Source organism: Neolamprologus brichardi, chromosome 14, assembly GCF_056152115.1.
Source record: "Neolamprologus brichardi isolate AB-2024 chromosome 14, ASM5615211v1, whole genome shotgun sequence".
Classification (NCBI taxonomy): Eukaryota; Metazoa; Chordata; class Actinopteri; order Cichliformes; family Cichlidae; genus Neolamprologus; species Neolamprologus brichardi.
The window spans coordinates 8,841,369-8,865,756 of record NC_142117.1 but is presented as its reverse complement, the minus strand read 5'-3'; positions in this window follow the sequence as shown (position 1 = coordinate 8,865,756).

Here is a 24,388-nt window from a genome sequence, read left to right as displayed (position 1 = left end):
TTTAGCAGAGCTTTTGGACCCAAAGTGTTTTATAGCTCAGTGGCTGCCAAGAGTTCTTGGCCTCCTTTACAATGAAACTGAACAGAACCGCACTCAACAGGCGTCCTGGGAGCAGAACAACACATCAGGTCCAATTAAGATCAGTGGATGGAACCTATTGTAACCTGCGACATACTCACACCCCCACAGTACCATGGACAGCAGAAAGAAGGGCTTTGTGAAACACTTGGCCCTGGTGTGTTAAAGAAAAGTGAACCTTGTCACATGAAAATGAGAGGAAAAAGAACTGGTTAAGTCTGCTTAGAATCTGCGGGGAGGGGGGGGCATCATAAAATGCGATTGGTTGAGGTAAGGAAAAGGCGGGGGAAGACAGATCACAAATTGTGTCTATTTTGCTTTGTGGGCCTGCTTTCATGCTTGACCCCTGTGTTAATAATTAACATCTCCAATATTATGTCTACTGTAGCTTTACTTTATTCTCCCCAATTTTCACATTTTTCTTCTGATTGTTTGCTGAAAACAGCATTGAAGTGGAATCACATCATTCATTTTTTTCAGGTGTTAAATTGAGGTCTTCTGGGATTTCGTTATATATTTGGGGGATCTACACACCACTATTAATGTCAGTGTTCACCAGTGTTGGGAAGGTTACTTTTAAAATGTATTCCATTACAGAATACAAAATACATGCCCCAAAATGTGGAATACTTAATATATTATCATGCTGTTTACAACTACGCGAATGTACTATTGCTGTGATTTATTACTGTTACTGAAGGTCCGCGGCTCTGAACCGTAGTAAAGGGACCTCTGACTAATACGTCGGGTCGTGTCGGGCTCGTAGCCGAAAAATAGCTTTACTTTGTTGTCTGGGTCAACTTGGGTCTCAGCTTGCGAGAGACAGAGAGAGGCGTTGAAAGGCTGCTCCAACGGAACTTATTGTTTCGGAGGAAAACACGAACACGGTGTACAGTCGAGTCTTAATAGCTTACTTACAACTGGGCTCATCAGGCACTCTTCTTGGCTGCAGTGGTTATTCTTATATTTACATGTTTCCAGCTCCCGTTTTTGCTCGATGACAACTCTACTCCATTCTCCCTGCAGCACGGACTACACTGCCTATGATGCTGCATTCTTTAGAGCTATACCTGTAGCATTCTGCCTATTAGCTTAGCACAACAACAACAAAAAGGCGCTCTCTCACCCAGGAAACACGCAGAGAGAAAGCGTCACCCTGTAACCATGGCAACCATAACGCTGCTGCCTGGAACAACAGCACGTAGCTGTCAAACAAAACCCAAACAGTCCTGACCCGCCACAATATGAAACAGGGAAGTACCGCTGTGTAATCCATTTATTTCAACAAAGTAACTGTATTCTAAATACCACCTTTTTAAACGGTAACTGTAACGGAATACAGTTACTCATATTTTGTATTTTAAATACGTAACGGCGGTACATGTATTCCATTACTCCCCAACACTGGTGTTCACTGGGTTCAGTCCCTTTACATCATGACATGGAAGCTTGCACAGTGGACCAACGTTTCAGGAAGCAGCAATGTGCAGAGTCCTTGAACCTAGTAGGACTGGCTTCCACAAATGCATTCTGGGAGAGGGATAACTGCTGCTCCGATGACACTCACAGGGTTTTGAATGCAGGTGGAAGAGGAGGAGATCAGGGTGTATGGTGGGCACACAAAGCACAGGACTTTGATGCTGGAGAGCCTGCTTTATGTCACCTGTCCTCTGTGTTATTACTCTACATTTGTTGCTTTCTGCTGCTGTCTAGCTTCCTTTGAATTCTGTTGGTTCTGTTTCTGCCACACCTGTGTTCAATCAGATAATCACTCACCAAGTATATAAATACATACCTCCCTCCTCTCTCTGTTCTTCTGCCAAGTTGTCAAGCGTTCCACTAATTTCCTCATAGTTTCCTTGTGTTTTCTTGATTACTTGATCATCCCTACCTCTGTGACCATTACACTTGTGATGTCTGACTTGTATCAAAAAAAATGAAAACCCATAAAACACCAGACATGATTTATTTATAGCATGCTGTCCAAATATGTACGGTGCAATTTATATGGAGTTAAATCGCAAATAAATATCACATTTTAAATATTTAATCAAAACTATGATCTTTTTCCTTAACTTTTGCCAAATACTATGACTAAGGTTGTTTGAGCTGAGCATTGTAGATGTCTGCTTCTTCACAGATGGAGAAATAAGCTCCAGTAGATGAATTTCCGAATTGTTTAGGATTAATAGTAAATCCCAGTGTAAATCCCAGTTGTGTGGTTTTGGTAAGACTATTAAAAAAATGGGGGGAAAGAACATGAAATGTTTTGTTTAAATCAAGGATGGAATGGAACTGGTTCCCTGATTGGTTGCAGATGTTTTTTCAGTGATTGCACATTTTGCAGTGATTTGATCAATTGTGCGTGCATGGTAATCTGCGAGAAGTGACTGAATGCAATGTTTCCATTATGATATTTGTGATGATTTGTGATGCAAATGTTTGGAAATGTTTGGAAATCGAAATTATATCAGACATAACCCCGATGATGAAACGTAAGAGCTCTGCGACATGATTCGATTTTGATCATCCTTCAGTAGTTGCCAGGAGCAGATATTGGCGAGAAAACTAATTAAATATGTTGCCAATAAGCAGCTTGCAGATACAGTATATGCAATAATATGTAAATAATACTTTTTTTTTTAAAAGTTATCTGGCAGCAGTCCATTTCCTGTGAAACTTATTTGTAAAGACTGAATATATGGTTTTAAGGAGACTCTGCCTGCTTCCAGATGTGCATTTATTCTGCACGCAGACGCTCCCATTCTCATCTGTATTGCCCTCCATGTATTAAAAGAGTGATGTCTTTATCACGGGGAGAGAGGTGGAGCAAATGGAAAGAGAACAGAGAAAATATGACAATGCACACATGAAAGGGAGTCCTTTCAAACTCGGGGGAGACATGAAAGACTTTCTCTCACCCTCTCCTCCTCCTCCTCCCTCCTCTCTCTCTTTCCTTTGCTTCCTTTTTGTTCTCTCTCTCTATCTCCAGTGTTCCCCCTCTTCCCCGTCCTTCCTCTCTGACTCATAATTGTACATTCAGCCTCAAACTGTGAATGGTAACAAGGCTTTTAGCCACACTGAATTAATGTATCCAGTATTTCACTAATGTGCTACCTTTCAAATGTCACCTTTTATGTTGTTGCTGTGAATACATCTTAGCAGCCATGCATTAATTTTTTGGTTGCTCAGCTCAAATTGCCTTTGGCTGCTTTTTGCATCGCAAAGTTCACGTAGTGTCAGACGTGGTATACGCAGTCACGTCTGCCGGTAGTGGAGATTTCAACTCTGTTTGTGTATTTGCATGTTTTATGGCAAAATGTATCTATAGCAGGAAGTAGCAGAAGAACAGGTTTTACAGAGTTGGTAAGTGTTTGTGTATTTTTATTTATATAGCACCAAATCACATCAAAAGTCACCTGATCATGCTTTATATTGTAAGGTAAAGATCTACAATAATACAGAGAAAAACCCAACAATCATACGACTTCCTTTGAGCAAGCACTTGGTGACAGTGGGAAGGAAGAACCCTCCTGCAGAAGCAGGCTCAGCGAGGGGCGGCCATCCACACAAGACAAAGACATGCTGTGGAAGAGAGGCAGAGATAAATAATAACTAATGATTAAATGTAGAGTGGTGTGTAAACACATAGTGAGTGAAAAAACAACAACAGTGCATTATGGGAAGCCACCAGCAGTGTAAGCCTATTGCAGCATAACTAAAGAGTGATCACAGATCCTAAATTATGGTTTGGCCTTTTTAGTATTCATTCTTTTATTTCCTATTTCCTTTTGTACCTAAATGTGTCTTTTCTGTGTTCCCTTTTTGCCCTTGTTTGATTCCAGCCTCCTGTACATCACCTGTTCCTGTGTGTTTGCAGTCTGTGTCTTCTCCTCTCTCTCTGTGCTAAATCATCTTCACACTGTGTGTCAAACATTCCAGCGTTCTTTCTCGTACCAGATTGTTTTCCTGGTTTTTGTTTCTCTCTGCTCTGTTTGCTTTTCTTCTGCTGTCTCAGTTTGATCTTCTGTTTTGTTCACTTTCAATACAGTCTGACTTAAAAAAAAAAAGATTTACACATGGACTCCAAAGTGTTAAGGTTTCCATATTGCAATGTGTTACACTGCAAGATGTTTTAATTTATGTATTACAGTAAAAGTGCAAGATAAAGGAGCCTAATGCAGAAGTGTTAAGCAATGCCTAATAAATATAAGAAGTCTCAAGAAAAAAACAACACAAAACAATGAAATTTGCATCAGTTTGGGGCTTTTCTGTTGCATTGCATTACATCAGGCTGATTCTGTTTCTGGTCACAGAAGAAACATTGTAAGGTCAGGAAACAAGGAAAGCTTTTACTACAATTATTTAAAAACTCTCCGGAACGTGTTTGTTTATGTGTGAAGACCAGAAAAGTTTGATATAGGGATTTAAGAACTATTTCTCACATGCGTACACTGTGACTTTTATTGAAAGTTAGCTTCACGTCTAATTAATTTTTCGTTTTGTACATGGGTTTAAATGATACAACAATATTTCCTATTTTCATTCATTTTTGATTCCCCACAGCTTTTAATTTCACTGACGAAAAGATTTGTTAAAACCGCCAAAGGCCTACTGCCAAAAAATAATTATCAGCAACTCAACAACTCACATTACACTTAATCACATGTCCAGGAGCTTTCACTCAGAAAATGATGGTCTTCATGAGCATGAATTATCTTGACAGAGCTCAAAGTAGGGTCGTCTGTCCACAGGCAGACCAACAGGCACCTGCCAAAGAAAAGTAAACCAGCACCACGTTTGGCCAAAATCATTGGAGTCAAAGTATGTGCTGTTTTCATCTACAGTGTTTTACATTTTTTCAGCATGGCTCATTTCTGGTACCTCCCTGCAGTATAGAGTATGGCGAGTATGCAGCAGCACGACCCCAGCACAGAACAGAGTAGGCATCAATGACAACAGACATGACACAAGTCAGATTACAGTATCGATGAAGAAGATGGGCTGACAGATGCAAAGCAGCTTCCAATGTGAAATTGCAGCTTGAGCTTTGAGCTAATGTGGGATGACTTTGAAAGCAGCTGATCAGCTGGGGCAGCATCTGAGCTTGACTTTGGGACACTGACTATGCTAAATGTATTTTATGATTCTGCAGTATGCACAGATAGAGTACATCTGTTACCGTGTTATGTAGTTAATCCACTGTGATGTTTCTAATGCTCCTTGTATTAAATTCAATTCAGTTTTATTAATGTGGTACCAAATCACAGCAACAGCTGCCTCAAGGTGCTTTATATTTTAAAGTAAAGACCCTACAGTATTAGAGATAAACCACAACAATCAAACAACCCCCTTTGATCAAGCACTTGCGATGGTGGGAAGGAAAAACCCTCAGCAGCACCAGGCTCAGGCAGGGGCATCCATCGGTTAGGGGCAATCTGCAAGATGAGAGATATTATCTCAGCAATCTGCCGAGGGCACATCTCTAATATCACTTACATTTTTTGTTGGGACGTCTTTTTACAGTACCCTCCCCCAAATCTATAGTGCCCTTCTTCTTCTTCTTCTTCTTCTTCTTCTTCTTCTTCTTCTTCTTCTTCTTCTTCTTCACCCTCATTAAACATTTTTTAACAAAAAATTTTAAGTGAAATGCAACTGAAATATGTCAAATCAAATAATAATTTGTTATTATTTGTAATTTATTTATTTATTTATTCATTTAATTAATCATGAATGTATACCAATCAATCATAATTTTAAATTGCAATTATGTAACAAAATTACATAGAAAATTACACTCGTAATTAAATGAAAGTTAGCTTTTTGGACAAAACATCTTTTGGTACAGATTTCCTATAAGACACACATATGTGTGAGAGCATGTGCGCTGAAAAGCCACACCTGTATGTCACCTGAGTCCATGTCCTGAGGTCAATGCATTTCCGAGGAAACTTTGACCCCTCTGGACTTCATTTGATTGTTCCAGGGTCACACATAACTAACAAGGGAGCAGAAGGTCATAGGTGTGGAATGTCACCTAAGGAAGGTATATTTCTGCATCCCAATAATGGTATATGATGGAATTCTACTCTTAACATAGTCAAAGTAGGGATTTAGTCTGGAGTTAAAACCAGACGGAGAGAAAATCAGGCAGAGACCGCAACTGTTTCTCGACATTTTTACATCAGGAGGAGGGACGGGAAAAGATGAAGATAAGTTGAAAGAAGCAAAAAAGGGCTGTTTTAATCTTTTGATCCTTTCACCTCCTATCAGCTCTGGTATCAAACAAATTACCCAGAACGCACTCCTGCACACATCAGTCTCATTACGCATCTCCCTCTACTCAGAGACACTGGGTAAATAGCACTGTCTGTAGGGAGACGAAGAATCAACAACATAATGAGACTGCTGATGATGAGCTCGGTGTTGTGCGGATGCGCGTGTGTGTACATGTGGTTTAAGTGCCTTACTTGGAATTTACTCGCCTTTGAATTTGCCCTGACTCAAGAGAGCTGCTACAGACTTGAGAAACACTGCAAAGAAATGTTACGTGGCAAAAAACCTTTAATTTATTCCAAAGTTGTTTATCAGTTGCAATAAAGCCATCTGCAGAATTGCATAAGAAATCCAGGCAGACTGAGATCTTGTTTTTGATGGAAACCATTATCCCAGTAGCCTAAGCCTGGATTTAACTGGTGGATTCCTGCATTACAGCATCATATTTTTGACAGTGGAAGAGACATGAGTTATGTTTTGGATGTGACAGAGAAGCAAACAGTGCAAAATTTTAAAATGCCTCAAAAATGAATAAGGATTAGATGATTTTCGTCAGCCGAAGTGAATCAAATGCTTCCAGATTTCCATAAATTCACCTTTCCGTTGCCCTTGTTCTGTCCCTCTACCTGCAACAACATCCGTCTTTTAAAAATCAAAACTATTGTGTATTGTTCCCTTATACAAGTGAGCCGTTGTTCATGTGACGCAGTAACAAGGGGATGTCGATGTCAGCAGCAACAGCATGGCAACCAATCATTATGTCTGGCCAACATGACTGGCCAAAAGTGAAAGGTCAGAGGTTAGGGAACAGTCGCCATCAAAAGAGCCCCCTCTGTCAACACATTTGTATATAGCAGGAAGGGTCAGAGCAGTTCCCATCAGTACTAACATCAGTTTGCCATGTTGTGATGAATTGTGCGCATGGTAATCGTATGGAGAGAAATGAAAGGAAATGGAATCATGGTGATGGAAGTGAAACACAGTACACTTTAGATGTTTTAGACCTTACCATTTCCATTTTACCCAGTGCCGTATACATGTACAAGTAATAATTGGACCATTTATGCATTTTTTTTTTAAAAACAAAGCACTGTCACCCTGTTGCTTTTGGGGCTTTTTAACATATTGGGAATTTTAAATTTTTCAGTTTTTTTCCAGATGTACCTGCTCCGTCAGCGTCATTTTGCCCTTAAAGTTGTGCCTGAATGATACTTGTTGTTCAGATTACTTGCTGCTGCAGAAAGCAAGTGACCATGTCCTGCAATCATCATGAGATTTAGTCAACCTCCCTGATGTGAGCAAATGGGTAAACCAAACCAGGCTTCATTTACCAGTTTCAATAAAACTAAGTGCATATGTGGTACCACATTTAGCTAAAAGCCAACTTTCGTCTGTAGTTGCTTGACAGAGGGTTGCAGTGATGTGGTTGTGGTTCGTTTAAATCTTTATTTTAGTGCCATCACTTCCACCTCATTTCTGTATTCCCACTACTTGGCACTAATGCCAAAGGGAGCCATGTGTATGTCACCAACATGTCAGTGTTTAGAATCTGGGAAGAAATTAATATAATATTGAGATATAGACCAGGTATACACTGGACCAGTGGAATAGAATGGATGGATATACATTCATCAGGCATAACATTCTGACCACCTGCCTAATATTGTGTTGTTCCCCCTTATGTAGCCAAAACAGCCCTGACCCATCGAAACACTCCTGTGGTATCTGGCACCAAGATGTTAGCAACATATCCTTTAACTTGGGAGATCGGGCCTTTGTGGATTGGATTTGTTCGTCTTGAACATCCTGCAGATGCTTGATTAGGTTAGGCTCTGGGGAATTTGAGGGCCAAGTTAACCCCTCAAACTCCTCAAACTATTCCGGAACAATTATGCTTTATCCTGCTGAAAGAGGCCACAACCACCACGGAATACGCTTTCCATGAAAGGCACCAGTGCTTAGGTAGGTGGTATCTGTCACGTGTAACATCTACATGGATTGCAGGACCCAAGATTTCCCCACTGCCTCTGTTGGCTTGCCTTCATTCCCATAGTGCATCCTGGTGCCAGGTATTCCACAGGCAAGTAACACACACGTAATAAAAAGGAAACGTGATTCATCAGAGAAGCTCACCTTCTTCCATTGCTCTGTGGTCCAGTTCTGATGCCCACATGCCCATTTTTGGTGCTCTCAGTGGTGGACAGCGGTCAGCATGGACTGTCTTCTGAGCGTATGCTGTATTCTGACACCTTTTTATCAGAACTAGCATTAACATTTTCAGCTACAGTAGCTCATGATCAGTGATTATGATCCTCAATGATCCTTGGCTGTCTCTGTCCCTGATTCATCCACCACTCAACCATTCAGTTCCATCCACCACTTTTAAACAGATACTGGCCATTGCTGACCTGGAAAACCCCACAAGAGCTGCAGTTTTGGAGCTCTTACCCATTTGTCTATTCATTACAGTTTGGCCCTTTTCTTATTCCTTCAAATACTTGCCCTAACCCATTTTTCTGCTTCTAGCATCAACTTTGAGGACAAAAAGTCCACTTGCTACCTAATGTATCCCACCTAATAACGGTACTATGATGGAGAGATAACCAGTGCTATTCACTGAACCTGTCAGTTCTCATGGGACTCTGCTTGGTTATTGTACTTGATCTCTGGGACTTTTTTACTTTGTATTTCAGTTTAGGTCAGTTCATGTTGCCAGTTCATACACGGAAACTGTGGGAAAGTAAAATAACCTTCTGCCTAAAGATTAAGAGAATTGACTGAAAGGTAAATAAGTAGTAACTCATACTTATGTGATTAAATATTCATTTTACATCCATATCCATACTTTTAATGCTAATTTGTTTACTTTAGTTTCATCTTGTGCATGTGTGTATTGTGTGTATTTTTCCTTGCTGATTGCCTCCTTTCTAAAACCACAGGTTACAAGTTGATGCTGTATCTTTCAAAAGACTTCCCATTAGATTTTGGAAGCTACCTGCAGGGATTTGTTCCAGCACAGCTGCCGCAGGTGTTGGGACACAGGTGTCAGAACTGTGTAAAGCATGCTAGGTTCTTCTACGCCAATTTTATTTTGTTATTGATCCATCTTTGTGCCTCTGTGTCTGTTAGCACAAAGCAAGAACCATACCTTTATCCTAAATATCTTCATGCTGTGTATTATAACACTTCCTCATAATTGGAATATTGGATCCAATCCAGAGAAAAATGTATTCCAAAAGGGGTGTGAACATATTTTGGACCCTATAATATACTTTGATTGAGCGGCAGCAGCTCTTAAAGCAGCTCTTATATTTCAAGTTTTTTGTATTGCTTAAGAATATTGTCTCTCACGGACAGCCATATCCATCAAGCCAGCAAATGAAAGTAAGTGATGGCATAAAGCAGACTCCCAGAGTACATGATTGAAATGTGTCTAACAAGACTTTGAAGCGAAGGCCAGCTCTCCATGTAGACCGACAGCCAACTGGCGGAGAGCTCAAGTGAGGACAGACCACTGAGAGTCAGGCTGAGGGTGGTAGACAGAGAGGGGATGGAGGGGAGAGGGGGAAGGAGGGGGCGAAAGTGATAACCTTGTCTCTCGTTCATTGCTGTCTACTCAGTGATTTAATTTGGTCGCGCCGTCACACCTGAGCTAAAGCTCATCCATCACAGGTACTGCAAGATCCCTTCATCGCTCCTCTTCCCTCCATCCATCCTTCTACTTTCTCTTTCTCTCCTGCTTCTCTTTTCTTTCAAGGCTCCATCAATTGCTCACCATCTCTCTCCATGGCTGTCCCAAATATGCTTTTCTCCGTGTCATTCTTTGAGTAACTGCCTCTGCAGCCTTCTCTTTGTCTCTGCTCGGAAATGGATGGCTCTCCTGGGGTTTCTTGGTTATGACAATGCAATGATAAAGGGTTGTTTATAAAATTTGAATATGGCCACTAATGAAATGAAATAAAACTTAAGCTTTTCTTAACAGCACACACGCAAGTTGGCACACTCAGTTAATACATGTGCAATGCACAATTAGGGAAACCACCAAAATTGTAGTGATCTTTGCTGAACAGTGGATACATGCCTCAAATGGTATCTTAAAAATTAAACTGGTCCTAGTTAGTGTGGACATTTAGTTAGTACTGGGTTGTAGCTGCTTTTGCCTTACAGATTCAACAAGGTGCTGGAAATTTTCCTCAAAGATTCTGGTTCATATTGACATGATAGCGTCACACAACTGCTGCAGATTTGTCAACTACAAATCTATGATGCAAATCCCCTGTTCAAACACATCCTAAAGGTGCTCTGTTGAATTGAGATCTGGTGACTGTGGAGGCCGTTAGCCTACTGTGAACTTGCTGTCATGTTCAAGAAACCAGTTTGGGATGATTAAGCTTGAAGCAGTCTCACTATTCTTCTGCTGCTCATTGGATGTTTTCTTTTTCAAACCATTCTGTATTCAAACTAGAAATGACTTAGAAAATTTGAGTGGCTCAGCAGTTTCTGAAATACTCAGACCAGACCATCTGGTACAACAACCATCACACCTTCAAAGTGTCTTAAAATTGCTTTCTTTTCCTATTTTGGTGCTTTGCATTAATGAGTGGCTGCCATGTGATTGGCAGATTAGATGTGTGCTTTAATTAGCTTTAATGAGCAGTTGAACAGGTGTACCCGGTGAGTGTATGTTGAACTAACAACTTAAAATGTCTAGTAGGTACACTATGTGTTTATCGTGTAAATATAGGGAGCATTTAAGAGTATTTATTGGGTAGATTAAGCTTCTTTTTTTTTAACTGAATGGCAAAAGCCAGTAAAATTCTAAAAGAGAGACTATCTGATTTAAATTTATGAGTGGATACAAGCAGTCCAAATGAATCTTGACACTGCATTTTTGCCAGTGCCGCATATTTACAACAAAACCTTTGCTTTGCTCAAGCAGAGCCCCTCTGGTGTGTCTCTACTGCATGTTGTGCTTACACAGGTTCACCTCGAAGCCTTTTGGTACAGTCCACAGAGCACCCAGTGGGTGTTCTGGCTCAGCCTGGGCCAAACTAATCAACGCATCCAACAGGGGACATGGGACCCCTCCCCTGTGCTGATAGACCACAGGAATATCCAGCACACCCAAGTTCGGCCAAGTGGGCACGGGTCACACACTCACGCACGCTGCATGAACATGCTCAAACACTGCTGCTTTACACAAGCACCCAGTGTCAAAGTCACTTTTTGCTGTTCGTAGCTTCTAAAGGGTTTTACAGCAAGACAGCAGCTAATGAAAGGTCCTCACAGGTAGAGTAAGAGCAGTGCTCATCTGTTTGCTGGCTTACTGTTTCTCACAGAAGTGCCATCAATTTCTCAGTGGACTGGTTACTATGACAATGGCTTGGCCTCACAAAAGTGACTGGAGTGCTGTTGTGTGTGAGGTTGAACACTGAGAGTGCTGCCCTCGGAAAACAGCAGCAAACACAGTTACAGAAATATGGTAAACACACACGCAGACTTCCACTGCTTCAGAGGCCATTACACCAACTGCATTCATTTCCAACCTCTTAGCCTAACCTTCACTGAAGTCTTTGACTGAAAATGAACAGACAAAGCAACTGTGAAAGTGAGCCTCTGCTGTGCATCAGGGGGAAGTGATTCAGCTCACATGTATCTCAGTTCAGCTAAGAGTGCCACGTGTCTCTTAAGTCTTTAGTGATGCAAGCATACCTGCACGTGCACACAATCAGCAAACGCAAACAAACACCACATATTATTTTTCCAAATGTATTTGCAGTTCTGAAAACACTGAAACATTTTTTCTGTGGTTGCAGTTTTATTATGAGAAAGCTGGATATTAAATCTGTCTGTTTTGAAGTTATTGTTCGAAATTGTTACAGTGTCGAAAAATACCAGGGATATTTTTATTTCCCATATTGATCAAATCTCTCTTTAAAAAAAAAAAGTCATGCATCAGACATTTCTTCTAAATCTTTAAAGAGTCTAAAGAGTGTTTTAAAGTTGAATTTAAGTGAAGCCAGTGGGGTGTTTTGAGCTTAATGAAAAAATCAGCATGCTAACATGCAGTGTTAATTTGATGATATTTAGCAGGTGTAATGTTAGCCACGCTCAGGGTTTCTGCCAGAAAAGTTGTTAACCTTTGCAACTTTGACCAGCACAGGAGGCAATTTAATGTTGCACTCAATTAATGTAGCGCTGTCAGTCCCCTATTTCGCTAATTGTGAGGCACAGATGGGACAGTGGATAAGCAAGTACACAAGACAGGGAGAAACCAAGGCATTTATTTCCCATTTCACTTTACTCCAGCACTAACCCACAGTAAGCATTGTTCACATATAGCAACAAATGATCTACCGTACTGTTATTTGCAGTTACCATACATACATAGAGAGAAATTTTAAAGTTGTAAAAGTGGTTCTTTACTCATTGCTTTATTTCAGACTGTTTGCATAATTGCCAAACAGCAACAGTAAGCTCGTAAAAAAATAGTTGTGATTAGAGGTTTACATCCATTCATCATGGGCATGAATGTCACGGTCATTTGGGGCGACCGTGGCTCAGGGGGTTGGGAAGCGCATCTGTAACCGGAAGGTTGCCGGTTTGATCCCTGGGCTCTCTGTCCTGGTCGTTGTGTCCTTGGGCAAGACACTTTACCCTACCGCCTACTGGTGTTGGCCAGAGGGGCCGATGGCACGATATGGCAGCCTCGCTTCTGTCAGTCTGCCCCAGGGCAGCTGTGGCTACAACCGTAGCTGCCTCCACCAGTGTGTGAATGTGAGAGTGAATGAATAGTGGCATTGTAAAGCGCTTTGGGTGCCTTGAAAAGCGCTATATAAATCCAATCCATTATCATTAGATCTTAATGACTTCTTTGAACTGTCGCATGATTGTCCAGCATACATCTTTAATGACTCCTCTGACAACACAAGTGTGCAAAGGTGTGAATTTATTTTACAATGAAATCTCTGCCTTTACGTACATCTGAGTGTATGTAAACTTGTATATGATGCAGGTATTGCATGGAGTTTAAATGATTCGTGCAAAACTAAGACTTATAATTTATGCAAACAGCTACAGTGGCCAAAGGCGCCACAGAGGTGGCCCAGTGTCTAATAATGCTCAGGCGAAGCGGTGTGGCCAAAGGCGCCACAGAGGTGGCCCAGTGTCTAATAATGCTCAGGCGAAGCGGTGTGGCCAAAGGCGCCACAGAGGTGGCCCAGTGTCTAATAATGCTCAGGCGAAGCGGTGTGGCCAAAGGCGCCACAGAGGTGGCCCAGTGTCCCACTTGGAAAACACCTGACACGCTCTTACTCTGTAATGTTACACACTGCCTCTTCTGTTTCAGGAAGGCTTGCTAGAATAGAGAGAGACAGTCTCCAAGGATGTGAACTTGAAAGAACGTAAACATGCAAACATGAACTAAAAAAATGAATGAACTTTGGTTTTAGATTAACTGGGTCATAATGGATAATATGGACAAAGGTATTAGGCCACAGTTCTTAAAGTCAAGCAGGTACAAAAGTTTCTGAACGAATGAAAAAGCTCACTGATTTAGTATTGTTCAGGACGTCAACATTGCAACAAGTCAGGTTGTGTCCCTTCCTCTTTCCTAGATATAAGTGAAAGAATTTAGGAAGCACAGTAGCTCAGGTATGATGTGGCACACCGTGCAAAATTCTAGAGTCACCAACTCTCAGTAACTGCAGAGCTCAAACCTCCTCTGACATTAACATCAGCACAAAATGTGTGTGCCGGGAGCTTCGTGACACAGGGTTCCATGGCTGAGCAACTCCTGTAACTTTTAGGTGGCCCAGTTTGTCAGTTTGTCCACATAGCGTATATCTGTAGTACGAAGTGAGATGTGAGATGAGATGCTCTAAGACTGTAGTGAAGTGCTGACATGATGCAGGATGGGGTAAGAAGATATTAGACCAGAGAGAAAAGAAAAAGGAAAACCACAGGAAAAAAGGCAGACGAAGCAGAAATGAGAAAAGTCAGACGCCACATTGTTAGCATGTTTAAAAAGTACCTGCACAAAATCTGATTATGCTCGCTGCTGATCTGTGCTGTTCTCAATGCAAAACTTACTTAACTCTCCGTGTATTAATTCCATCATGGCATGTAAAGAGAAGGATTGGTATTGATCGGATGCCTGTAAGCCACTGATCAATTCATTAACAGGTCATCTCTCCGGCCTCAGCACTGGCCTCGACACTAAGTGATTTTTAATTAGCAGATACTCTCCGGGCATACACAACACAGCACACACCTAACTAACTCTATGCATGTGCATTTCTGTGTGGCAGGAGCAGCGTGTGTAGGTGAGTGTGTTTGCATAAAAGTGTGTGTTTAAATAGAGCTGGCAGGTTACACGGTGTGCTGGCTGGCAGGATCGTGACCTGGTGGCCCCGAAGGGGAAAAAAGTTGGCAGAGAAAACTGTCTCCCTCCTCCCTGACTGGCTCATGCTTCCTATAAACAGCTCAATAAACAAAAACACAAAAAGAAAATCTGCACTGCTGTCCATTTGGGGAATTTGTTTTTTTTAATAAGGAGCATGTTCATTATGAAAAGAAAACACACAAAAAACCTACTTCTCTTGTGGATTCTCCACCAAGCATGACATGACAGCATCGCCAGGGCAAAAGCATGCAGGGAATTGCAAATAATATGCTTCCTGGCTTAGCTAAAGAGACAGTTTCATCAAGAAGCCCCCCCCCAAACATCTATAAATACAGGGAACAGAGACATCTTCAGTGGAGCATGCTGGTGGGGTCGTGCTGGTTTTCTGCCATGCTTCAGCACTCGCTTAAGCCGTAGCAATGGGATTTTCGGACCGGAATTAGACTCTTGTTTTCATCCAGAGGGACTGTGGGATATTTTAATAATGAAAAAAAATACAGACATGTCTTTGCATTTACTCTGTTTTTTTTTAAAGGTGAAGGGTGAGTTAAAAGAGCTGTTATAGAGAGGGGGTGAAAAAAAATTCTCATTTTAGCCCTTCCCCCTGCTGCTTCTCCCTCTCTTCTTTCCTCATTCTGCCTCTTTTTCCTCCCCTCTCAAGCTCCCTCACCCCCTGCCTTTTCCCCTTAGACGAGAACCCTAGATAACCCCGCATCACCACATCAAAGAAGAGATGAGAGGAAGATGGATAGAGGGGGGCGAGAGAGGACGAGGAGGAGCGGGCCAAGCTCAGGGAGGTGGATCAACAAAGGTGGAGGTTAGAGGGAGGGAGCAGAGCAGAACTGGGGAGGGCTGAAAAAAGTGCTGGAGACGATGTAAACACCTGAGCAGGATTGAGATATAACCGAGAACTCTATTTATATCACACCATGTCTGTCTGAATCGCTCAGCGTGCCGTTCAGCGTGATCGCTCTTCACTGTCGCACACGCGTGTTAACGCACACGGTTCCCACGTCCACTTCTTTTTTTCTGCCTGAAAACCGAGCGAACAGTTCAATTAGCCAAAGCTGTCAGGGCGCTCCATTTCTGCGCTCTCCTCTCGCTTCAGACTCTGGGATGAAGGGAGGAGAATAAAGCAGGGACATCAAAGCTCTTATATTCAGAGAGTGCTGCACTTCACTGGTGTGTGTGTGTGTGTGTGTGCGTGTGTGTGTTTAGTTGCAAGATCAGTCACCAGCCATCCTGACCCATGTTCCACCAAGCAATAATTAAGCAAAATTCATCTGTGGGGGATTTTTACTCCCTGTGAGCTCATCCACTGGTGTTACACTTGTAAGTATAATTCATCATGTTTAAATCTTCATTCATTAGTTTTTCTCTGGTTAATTGTAATGTTGTGTACCTATGTAAATGTGGCCGGTTATTTTTAGATTTTCACTGTGCAGCCTGTGCTGGGAGCAGGTGTACAGATAACAAGCAGAGGACGGATGAGGAGGGAGAGATCAGAGAGGCAGGGAAGGGAAAAAATATCGGAGATAAGTGGGTTGACAATGATGCTGCCAAGGCTTCTTTCAGAAGAAGACGTGAGGTGGAAGGGTGCTGACCCTGGTAATGTGACCCTCACAGTGACGTGGAGAGATGAAGGGCAGGCCGAGACAGACACAGACACAGAGAAGAGAAAGTTAAAGCAACAGAGGACAAAATAATAATAGGATCTAATACAATATCCAATATGGGGATGCTGTGTGTCACACGTGACTTAAATGTGAAGTAATTGATTTCCCGGCCTCTTCGTGAGAGAGCAACAAGCTCTAATTGATGCTGACCAGGGCCGGAGTGGAGCCAATTTTTAGAGCAGGAGTTTTGTCCTCACGAGGTCAGCCCACTTTCTTCTCATGTTGGAGGAAATTAGATAAATTATGCTACAGTTCAGTTCTTGCTAAGCGGTCATTTTTTTGCTGGTCCTTATCAATCACCTGAGTTCACTAACATGCTTCTAGATGGTTTATTGCACGCTGCTGTTGTCTCACCGCTCGCTGTCCGTATCCCTTTTATCCCTTCTCCAAAATAGTCCCACATATGTTAACAAAGACATTTCAATAACGAGAGATCATTTGAACTGAACATTATTAGATTGAGTAAAACTACATTTGGTGAGTAGACTGATAAAGCTGCATAGCTTTGTGAAATCCAACAGCAGTAGAGGAGCTCTATCTGGATGAGGTGTAGATGTGGAGGAGCTGGGTCATATGAATGAGAGGCTGAAAGGCAGAATGACAGAGGCTGATTGGCTCACAGAGAAGAAAATGATTGGGACAGAGAGAGGACAGCAGATCTAAGTTTGACAGTGTGAGGAAGTGGAAGTAGGCTAGCTAAAGAATAGAATAGCAGCCCACACGGGAAACCAGGCAGATAGATGAGCTTCTTCATAAAGTTAATGTGATGTTGGATTGCACATGTCTGTAAGTGCAGCTAATCAAGTGCATTGACTGCTAGTGGTGTGGCATTAAGTGAGATGAAAAAAGAAAATCATGACTTCCAAAGTTGTATTATGTGTGAAAAGGTATTTTTCTAGAAATGGTGCTTTGGAATCTGTTTTGTGCCAATGAAAGAAAAATGAAACAGAAGAATGTCAGGTTGTTCCCACTAATGACACATACTCATCTATTTTTCTTCCACTTTTCCAAGTTAAGGTGTTGGGAGTAGCAAAGATTTGCCAGACCAAAAGGCTACTAAGACAGCCAAGAGTCATGGTAACAGCCCCTGTCCTCCTGCCCAAAACACCTCACCTGGCTCCTTCTGATCTTGAGGAGCAGCAGCTCTACTCTAAGAATCTTCTTAATGACCAACTCTGTCTCTGAGGGAGAGCCTGGACACCCTTCAGAGGAACCGCTGTCCTTTTCCTGCTCTTTCAGGTACTAACCACAGCTTTTGGCTGTAGATGAGGGTGGGACTGGAGATCGAAGAGTAAATGGACAGCTTCGCCTTGGGCTCAGACCTTTCTTCACTGCAGCAGGCTGGTGTGTAAATATATATATAGACAAAGAGATTGCAAGAGAGACAGAGAGAACCTGAGCCACAAAATATTTGCCAGAAAACAATCATTGAAAAATGATTGTTTACTGAAGGTGAAGCTCCAGAAGTATGACGGTTTTTAAAATCAATTGCATGTTAATTTGAGTTTGTGAGTTTAGATTTCTATCATATTTACTTTACTTTTTTGCATTTTATTGATTAAAAATGTATTTTGCTACTTTTTTCGTTTATCAGGGGGAATAAAATCGAATTGATGATGCAGAAGTCTCAAAGACTTACAAAACCCCATGCAACAAATATGATACACTTGGATTTAAGAGGTAAGAATAAACAGATTCTAGTCCTGTTTTGTACCTTCTTACCCTATTGTGACGGTAGGCTGCATTACAGTAGGGAACTCTTTTGGGTTCACATGTCTCTCGTCTAACTTGTCGTATTTTTGTAATGATTTGGTGCATCTCTAGCTCCAACGATCATAACATTTTTGGCCCATATTCTTAAGGTAATACTGAGGCTTTGTCTTTCTGTGAGTCTCCAAAGGTATTACTGCTTAAAGTTCAATCCTAAAATTGTAACTCAAACCCACTCCAGCCCTGAGAATTAAAAAAAAGCCTTTATTTTGGAGTAGATTTTCTTCTCTTGTCAAAACCACCACAACACACGAGGCTGGAACCAAAAACCCAAGTGCGCTGGCAACCGTGTGCGCTCCACCAGTGAGTCCAAGATTTCTCTCCTTACTAAAACATCGAGTTTGTGTAGGATTCAGTCATGGGAAGGAGCGCTGCAGCTCTGCCAGGGAAAAAAGAATGTCATATTTGGAGTCCAAGTCATGCACTCGTTTCTTGTCTGTGATCAGAGTCCCAGGAAAAGATTTAGCAGTGTGTGCGTGTGTGTGTGTATGAAGCACAGAGAAGGTGCTGATGTGGGTGAAACAATGACAGGTTTGTTGCTTTTACACCCTTTCCCTGTGGCCTTGTAGTGGAGAATATGGCTGTGAGTTCTCACAGCTCCTGCATACTTATACACACACACACACACACACACACACATGTTGAATATACAAACACACTCTCAGATCCACATAAACTGTGTAAACCGCCAAGAGGAAGATGTCATTATACTCCCTGAGGAGCTCGCAGGATGTAATTTAAAAAGATAAGAGAACAAATTAACTGCAAATTCATTATGTGTTTATATTCAGTGAGTGGGCATTATGGGAAGGCTTTTGAAAGGACTTCAAAGGACGAACGGCGGCAATGAAAAATGTATTCTATGCAGTGTTTTCTTAGTGGATCATTTCATCTGAATGGCATTTGTTTAACCCGCAGTATCAGCCAAACCCACTCTTGCATTTGTTAACATATTTTGTACATGTACGTATAGTTTCGCTCGTGTCCAGGAGAACTGTTATGATTTCTTGTTTCTAGGAGAGGCAAACAGCAAAAACCTGATCCGCTGTGGAAAATCAACAGCACGGGCGGAAAAGGGTTCAGACACCAAACAGCCCGTGTTTAGATCCATGTTTGCCCACTTCCACTTTGTTTGCTTTCTCTGCTGGGCCTGGGTAGCATAACTGTGGGGGTTGTACTTGGCTGTGGTGATACATGTAGGCATATAGAGGGCTGGGAGGTTGGGGGTAGAGAAGACAGATGTTGGGATTAAATGGGTGGGGTGGATTTTGAGCTGGGAGAGTTAAGCTGTACACGAAGAACAAAGGGTTTATGAAGGGATTTTAGGATGGCTGTTCCACATGTAATGACTCAAAGAAACAGCGTTTCTGCTCTAAAGAAACAAACCTGCAAATTAGAATGAGGGGTACTTGTAATACTTTTGATTTAGAGCAATACAATAAATAGAAAGAACCTAAACTCACATTATTTTCTTCTTTAAACTAGTTTGGTGACACGCTGTAAAACACAGCCGTTTTTAATTTCATATGGCTAATATGCATTCATATGATATGTAAATGTAAACATCTACATATCATATGAATGTGTGAGTTGTGCTTTTGTCCGCATTCGATATTGTCTCTCCTTTAAGATGTTTTTGATTAAATGTATTTAGTGGTAACTTTATTTTGCTAAAAATGAAGACCACTGAAAGATGTTAAAAGGAATTAAAAGTTTAAGGGTGCAACATTAAAACCCAAATATGTTCAAAGGCATTAATATTAAAGACTGTATATTAAAGATGGATGTAGCCACAAGGTCTATAAAAGGCCACCAGGGGGCAGCCAAAAGAAGAAAAAATTTATAGCAGTCTGTGAGAAAGTGACCTTATATCTAATGAGTAAATGTCTCAGTCTAGACTTATCTAATATAGCATCATGTTCATTTTGTAAATTATTGCCACATTCAGAGTAAACAATAAAGCAGAATAGAGTAAAATAGATGACGATGATACTGATGATAACCTTTTATGTCAGATATATAAAACAAACAAACATATATATGTGGGCAAACAAAATCAACAAAATCTACATGATATGAAACAAAAACTCAATCACTAAGTCATAAATAGAGTTGTAAAAAGTATATGCATACTTTTCAAACCTTACCCCAGGCTTAACATGCACACAGATTTGCCATGTTTATTGTCACCCCCGCTTCACCTCAGCACTTGTGAACAGTCACCCCATACTATAGACATATTCATCTGTCATTAATTTCATATTCTTCCAAAAGTTTTTTTAACTGAACAATGTGTACATTTCTTCACTTATTCCACAACTGGAAATACAAAGTACTTACCTGCTGTTTCATCACCATCCTGACATGCCAAAGTCACTTTGAAGACTGAAGCTCCCTATTAGTGGCTGTAAACCCGGTCACCTCAAAGGCAACGAGTCTTTAAGTTCATTGTATAATATACCAATCATTATGGTTATTTTTTAAAAAGAAAAAAATATATATGGTAATTTCAAAAATTCCGGCCTTAAAATGATGGTCCACTAAACTTCAGGGGTTGTCATGCTAGTTTTCTTTCATCTTCTATATACAGTCTGTAGTTTAAGTGTCCAATATAACAAAAGGTACGTCCACCCCAAAATTGTAATAATCTGCAGTTTTATTGGTCCTTTCACATTAAATATACTTATTGAATTGAACATAAAAAATAGTTTTGCAATATAGGGCTGCCTTCATTTTAGACACTAAAATCCTCTGTGGCTTTTTAAGAAAACACTGGTTGTGTTTATAGAAAAACTATCCCAGTACCATAAAACAGTCCTGTTATTACTAAAATGTGCCAGAAATATGGCTAAGCTCGTGTTTTTATAGCTCCATACTTAAAATTTTCGGTTGGGGATGCCTTTAAAGCTGCAGTCCACTTCATTACACAGTGTGACCATGAAAGTGATCAGCAAATTCAACAGAACTAATTAAATTCTAGCTGGATATCGTGTTGTGATCAAAATAAGCAGCAGAGAAGACAAAAAGAGAAAAAAATAATTTTTAGCTTTCATGTCCAGTGCTGCAACACCAGAAATTCATTTGGACAAAAATCACTTCGTAAAACAGATGCTTGTTAAGATGCTGCAGCCAGTGGTGAAAACCAATAAAGTTGTGTACATCTACAACAAAAATATCTGCTTTTACTAGTTATAGCAGAAATGAAAGCGTTACAGTTCCTTTTTACATTTTTTTGGATGGGTGTGGGGGGATTTCATAACCCACCTAAACCACTTCATAAAGAGTTGTGTTTTTATTGGGACTGGTTGGGTGTTATTACGTGTGTCTGTGTTTGACTGTTATTGCGTGTGTGTGTCTGTGTGTCTGTGTTTCTGCATGATAGACCAGCAAAGATGATGAGGGGAACGTGAAACTGGAATGCTAGGTTTCACTTAATCATCTCCTGATGCTAGTGTAAACACTGAATCTGATTTGAGCTAATTGGGTTTGCAGTCAGGGTAAATAGTGTAAAAGGAAACCGCTCGCACATTCAGCAAGATCGTTCCCAAGTCCCAGCCACCTCCCCCGTCTGTTCACTCATTATTGCTGCTTTTTACCAGGATGACAAAAATGTGGAAACTGGTGCCAGGCAACCCTCGACTTACTACTGATCCTCCGTCATAAAAAAGGCCTTTCCTCCCTCAAAGTCATGTGTAATTTAAATAATGCTTTTAGGTTGGACTGTTTTTTCTGCTGTGGTATTTGGATAATTTGATTTTTGAGAAAAAAAAAGGACAAAGAAAGGGAAGAAGGGATGATTATATATATATATATATATATATATATATATATATATATATATATATATATATATATATATATAGATAAAGAACTGCTCAATTGATTTCCTGGCTTTGGGATCTGAGATATTTGTGGTTATGGAGCTCCCCTCCATCCTCCACCCCTCCACCCTCCTGCTTGGCATTCGCAGCACAGTCTTGAAAAGTTTTTGCCGTCCAACATCTTGTCACTCACATCTCCTCTCTCTGCCTCTCTCATCATACTCGGTAATGTAGTCACACTGATTGCATTCTCCCACTAATCTAATTCTTCCCTCTCTCAGCCCCCCAGAGACTTTGAGCGGATTCACATCGCATCCATTTCAATGACCTCCCGCCCCACCACCACCACCACCTCCACTAGCCCGTCCTCATGACAGCACATACTAAGTTTGGATTGAAAAGACGCATAAGCTTCGCCTGCCTCAGCCGCTCCGATCACATTACCACCCTCTCAAAAACAAACCCTGCTTCAGCTAACTCCTTAGATCTCATTATACATCCTCAAAAAAAACGCTGGACATCAGTGATCCACATCAAATGAAACCCAAAGGGGGAACCGTACCTGCCAATTAAGATAACATTTATTCGCATGCAGCAGATTCCCTTTATCGTATCATTAATTTCACTACAGCAAATGTAATTAGTGCAGGCTTCAAAAGCAGTGACTATCACTATGTGACACTAATTTGTTCTAGATTAGCTATCCCAATCCCACTAGATCCATATGGCCAGATATCAAACCTGCAAGTTAAAGGAACCCTCACAGGCACTCAAATGTGTCTTCACTCAAGCACTTCACATCCCATCGTGCATTGTTGTCACAATGATCAGTGGCTCCCCAGGTCACAGGGGTTAAAGGTTACCAACCGGACTTGTTAGGGATCACTGATCCTTTGAGCTGCAGAGACAGGCGAGACAAAACAACCATCCTCCTATGCCTTTGAAAAAAAAGAAGAAGAAGAAAAAGAAAATGAGGGGGGAAATCAAACTGCATCTCAAAGACATAACAAATCAATCTTTCCCCTTCTAGCAAAAGATCAGAATCGATTATCTGGATGCACAAAGGCCTTTATGTTTTTTCCAAGTCTGAAATGGAAGGATAAACAAAACATAAAACTCAATAGTTTTCAAAAAGTGGAAAAAAGAGCGCTTTTCTTCCAAAGAATTGTCAGATGTAGTTACTGTATGTCCTTGTTTACTGCCTCTGCCTTTTAAAAATGCTGAGCGCTCACAGCACAGACCTCGGAATAAACCAGCCCGCTCTTATGCTTGGGGTGTCCAATAACCCACTGTTGTCAAAGCCTGTGGCTCGTTTATGCACACGGTGTGCTTTGGAGAAGGAGCTTTATTTTTTAGTGTTATGGTATTAGTAAGCCGGGTCTGCCTCTGCATGTGTTAGTCAAAAACATGCTCTTTCCCAAAACCTTAAATCAGTTTTTATTGCCGAAGCCTAACACTGTAGCCGCCTATGCTACCTCTCCCATGTCTTCACCTTTTAGGCCTCTAAAACAGGAAACTTATTTCTTGGTATCTCATACTGATGCAAAATGACACTTTCCCTCTGCTTCTGCAGTAAATCACTGCCAATAAATCACTCTTATTCCTTTCACTGAGAGGTGTAAGCACACAGTGCCATTCCTGCTATTCACTCTTTTGCAAATAATTGGGTGTGAATGATTCAAACAATGAGCCTTCCCTCACAGCAGGGGGGTAATCGTGTTTGTGATGGACTGCCAGAGTGCTTAAAGAGTTAACACAAGTATCCACGTTATCACTGTCTGTGCTGCAACCACTTAAACCGCTCTGGGTCCTTTTTGCACAGCTACATGCCTTGAGGAGCAGCAAATGAAGCTTTAAGGCTAGACCTGCAATTGCACAGTGGGCAGAGCGCAAGTGGAAGAGTGGCTCGTTAGTTGTGTGGGGGTTTTTTTTTTGGTTTTTAATCGTTGTGTGTGCCAAACAAGCCCATGTTCATCCCAGTGTGAGTTAGCTAAAATGTGCCAGACACACTGTGTTCCAAGGCATGTGCGTTCTATTTTATTCAGCTTTACTGTTTGAGTGTTTCGTCAAAGTGAAGTCACAGTGTGCCTGAGAGGAGCCTGCTTAGTTTCCATGTGTGCTACTGCAGCTCACATAGGTCTGCAAGGGAGTGTGTACCGCCGTGTTTGTGTCTGTGCATTCGCTCATAGTTGGGTACGTGCCCACCTCGATGCCACAGGTAGCTGTGTGCTCAGTGGAGTGTGTGTCGCTACACCTGTTCTTCCCTTAGGGAGGCGCTGTCCATGTCCAGCTGGCAGAGCAGATCCGGGACAGAGGATTGGACAGATTGGATAAGCGGTGGGACATCGGGACGAGCAGAAGAC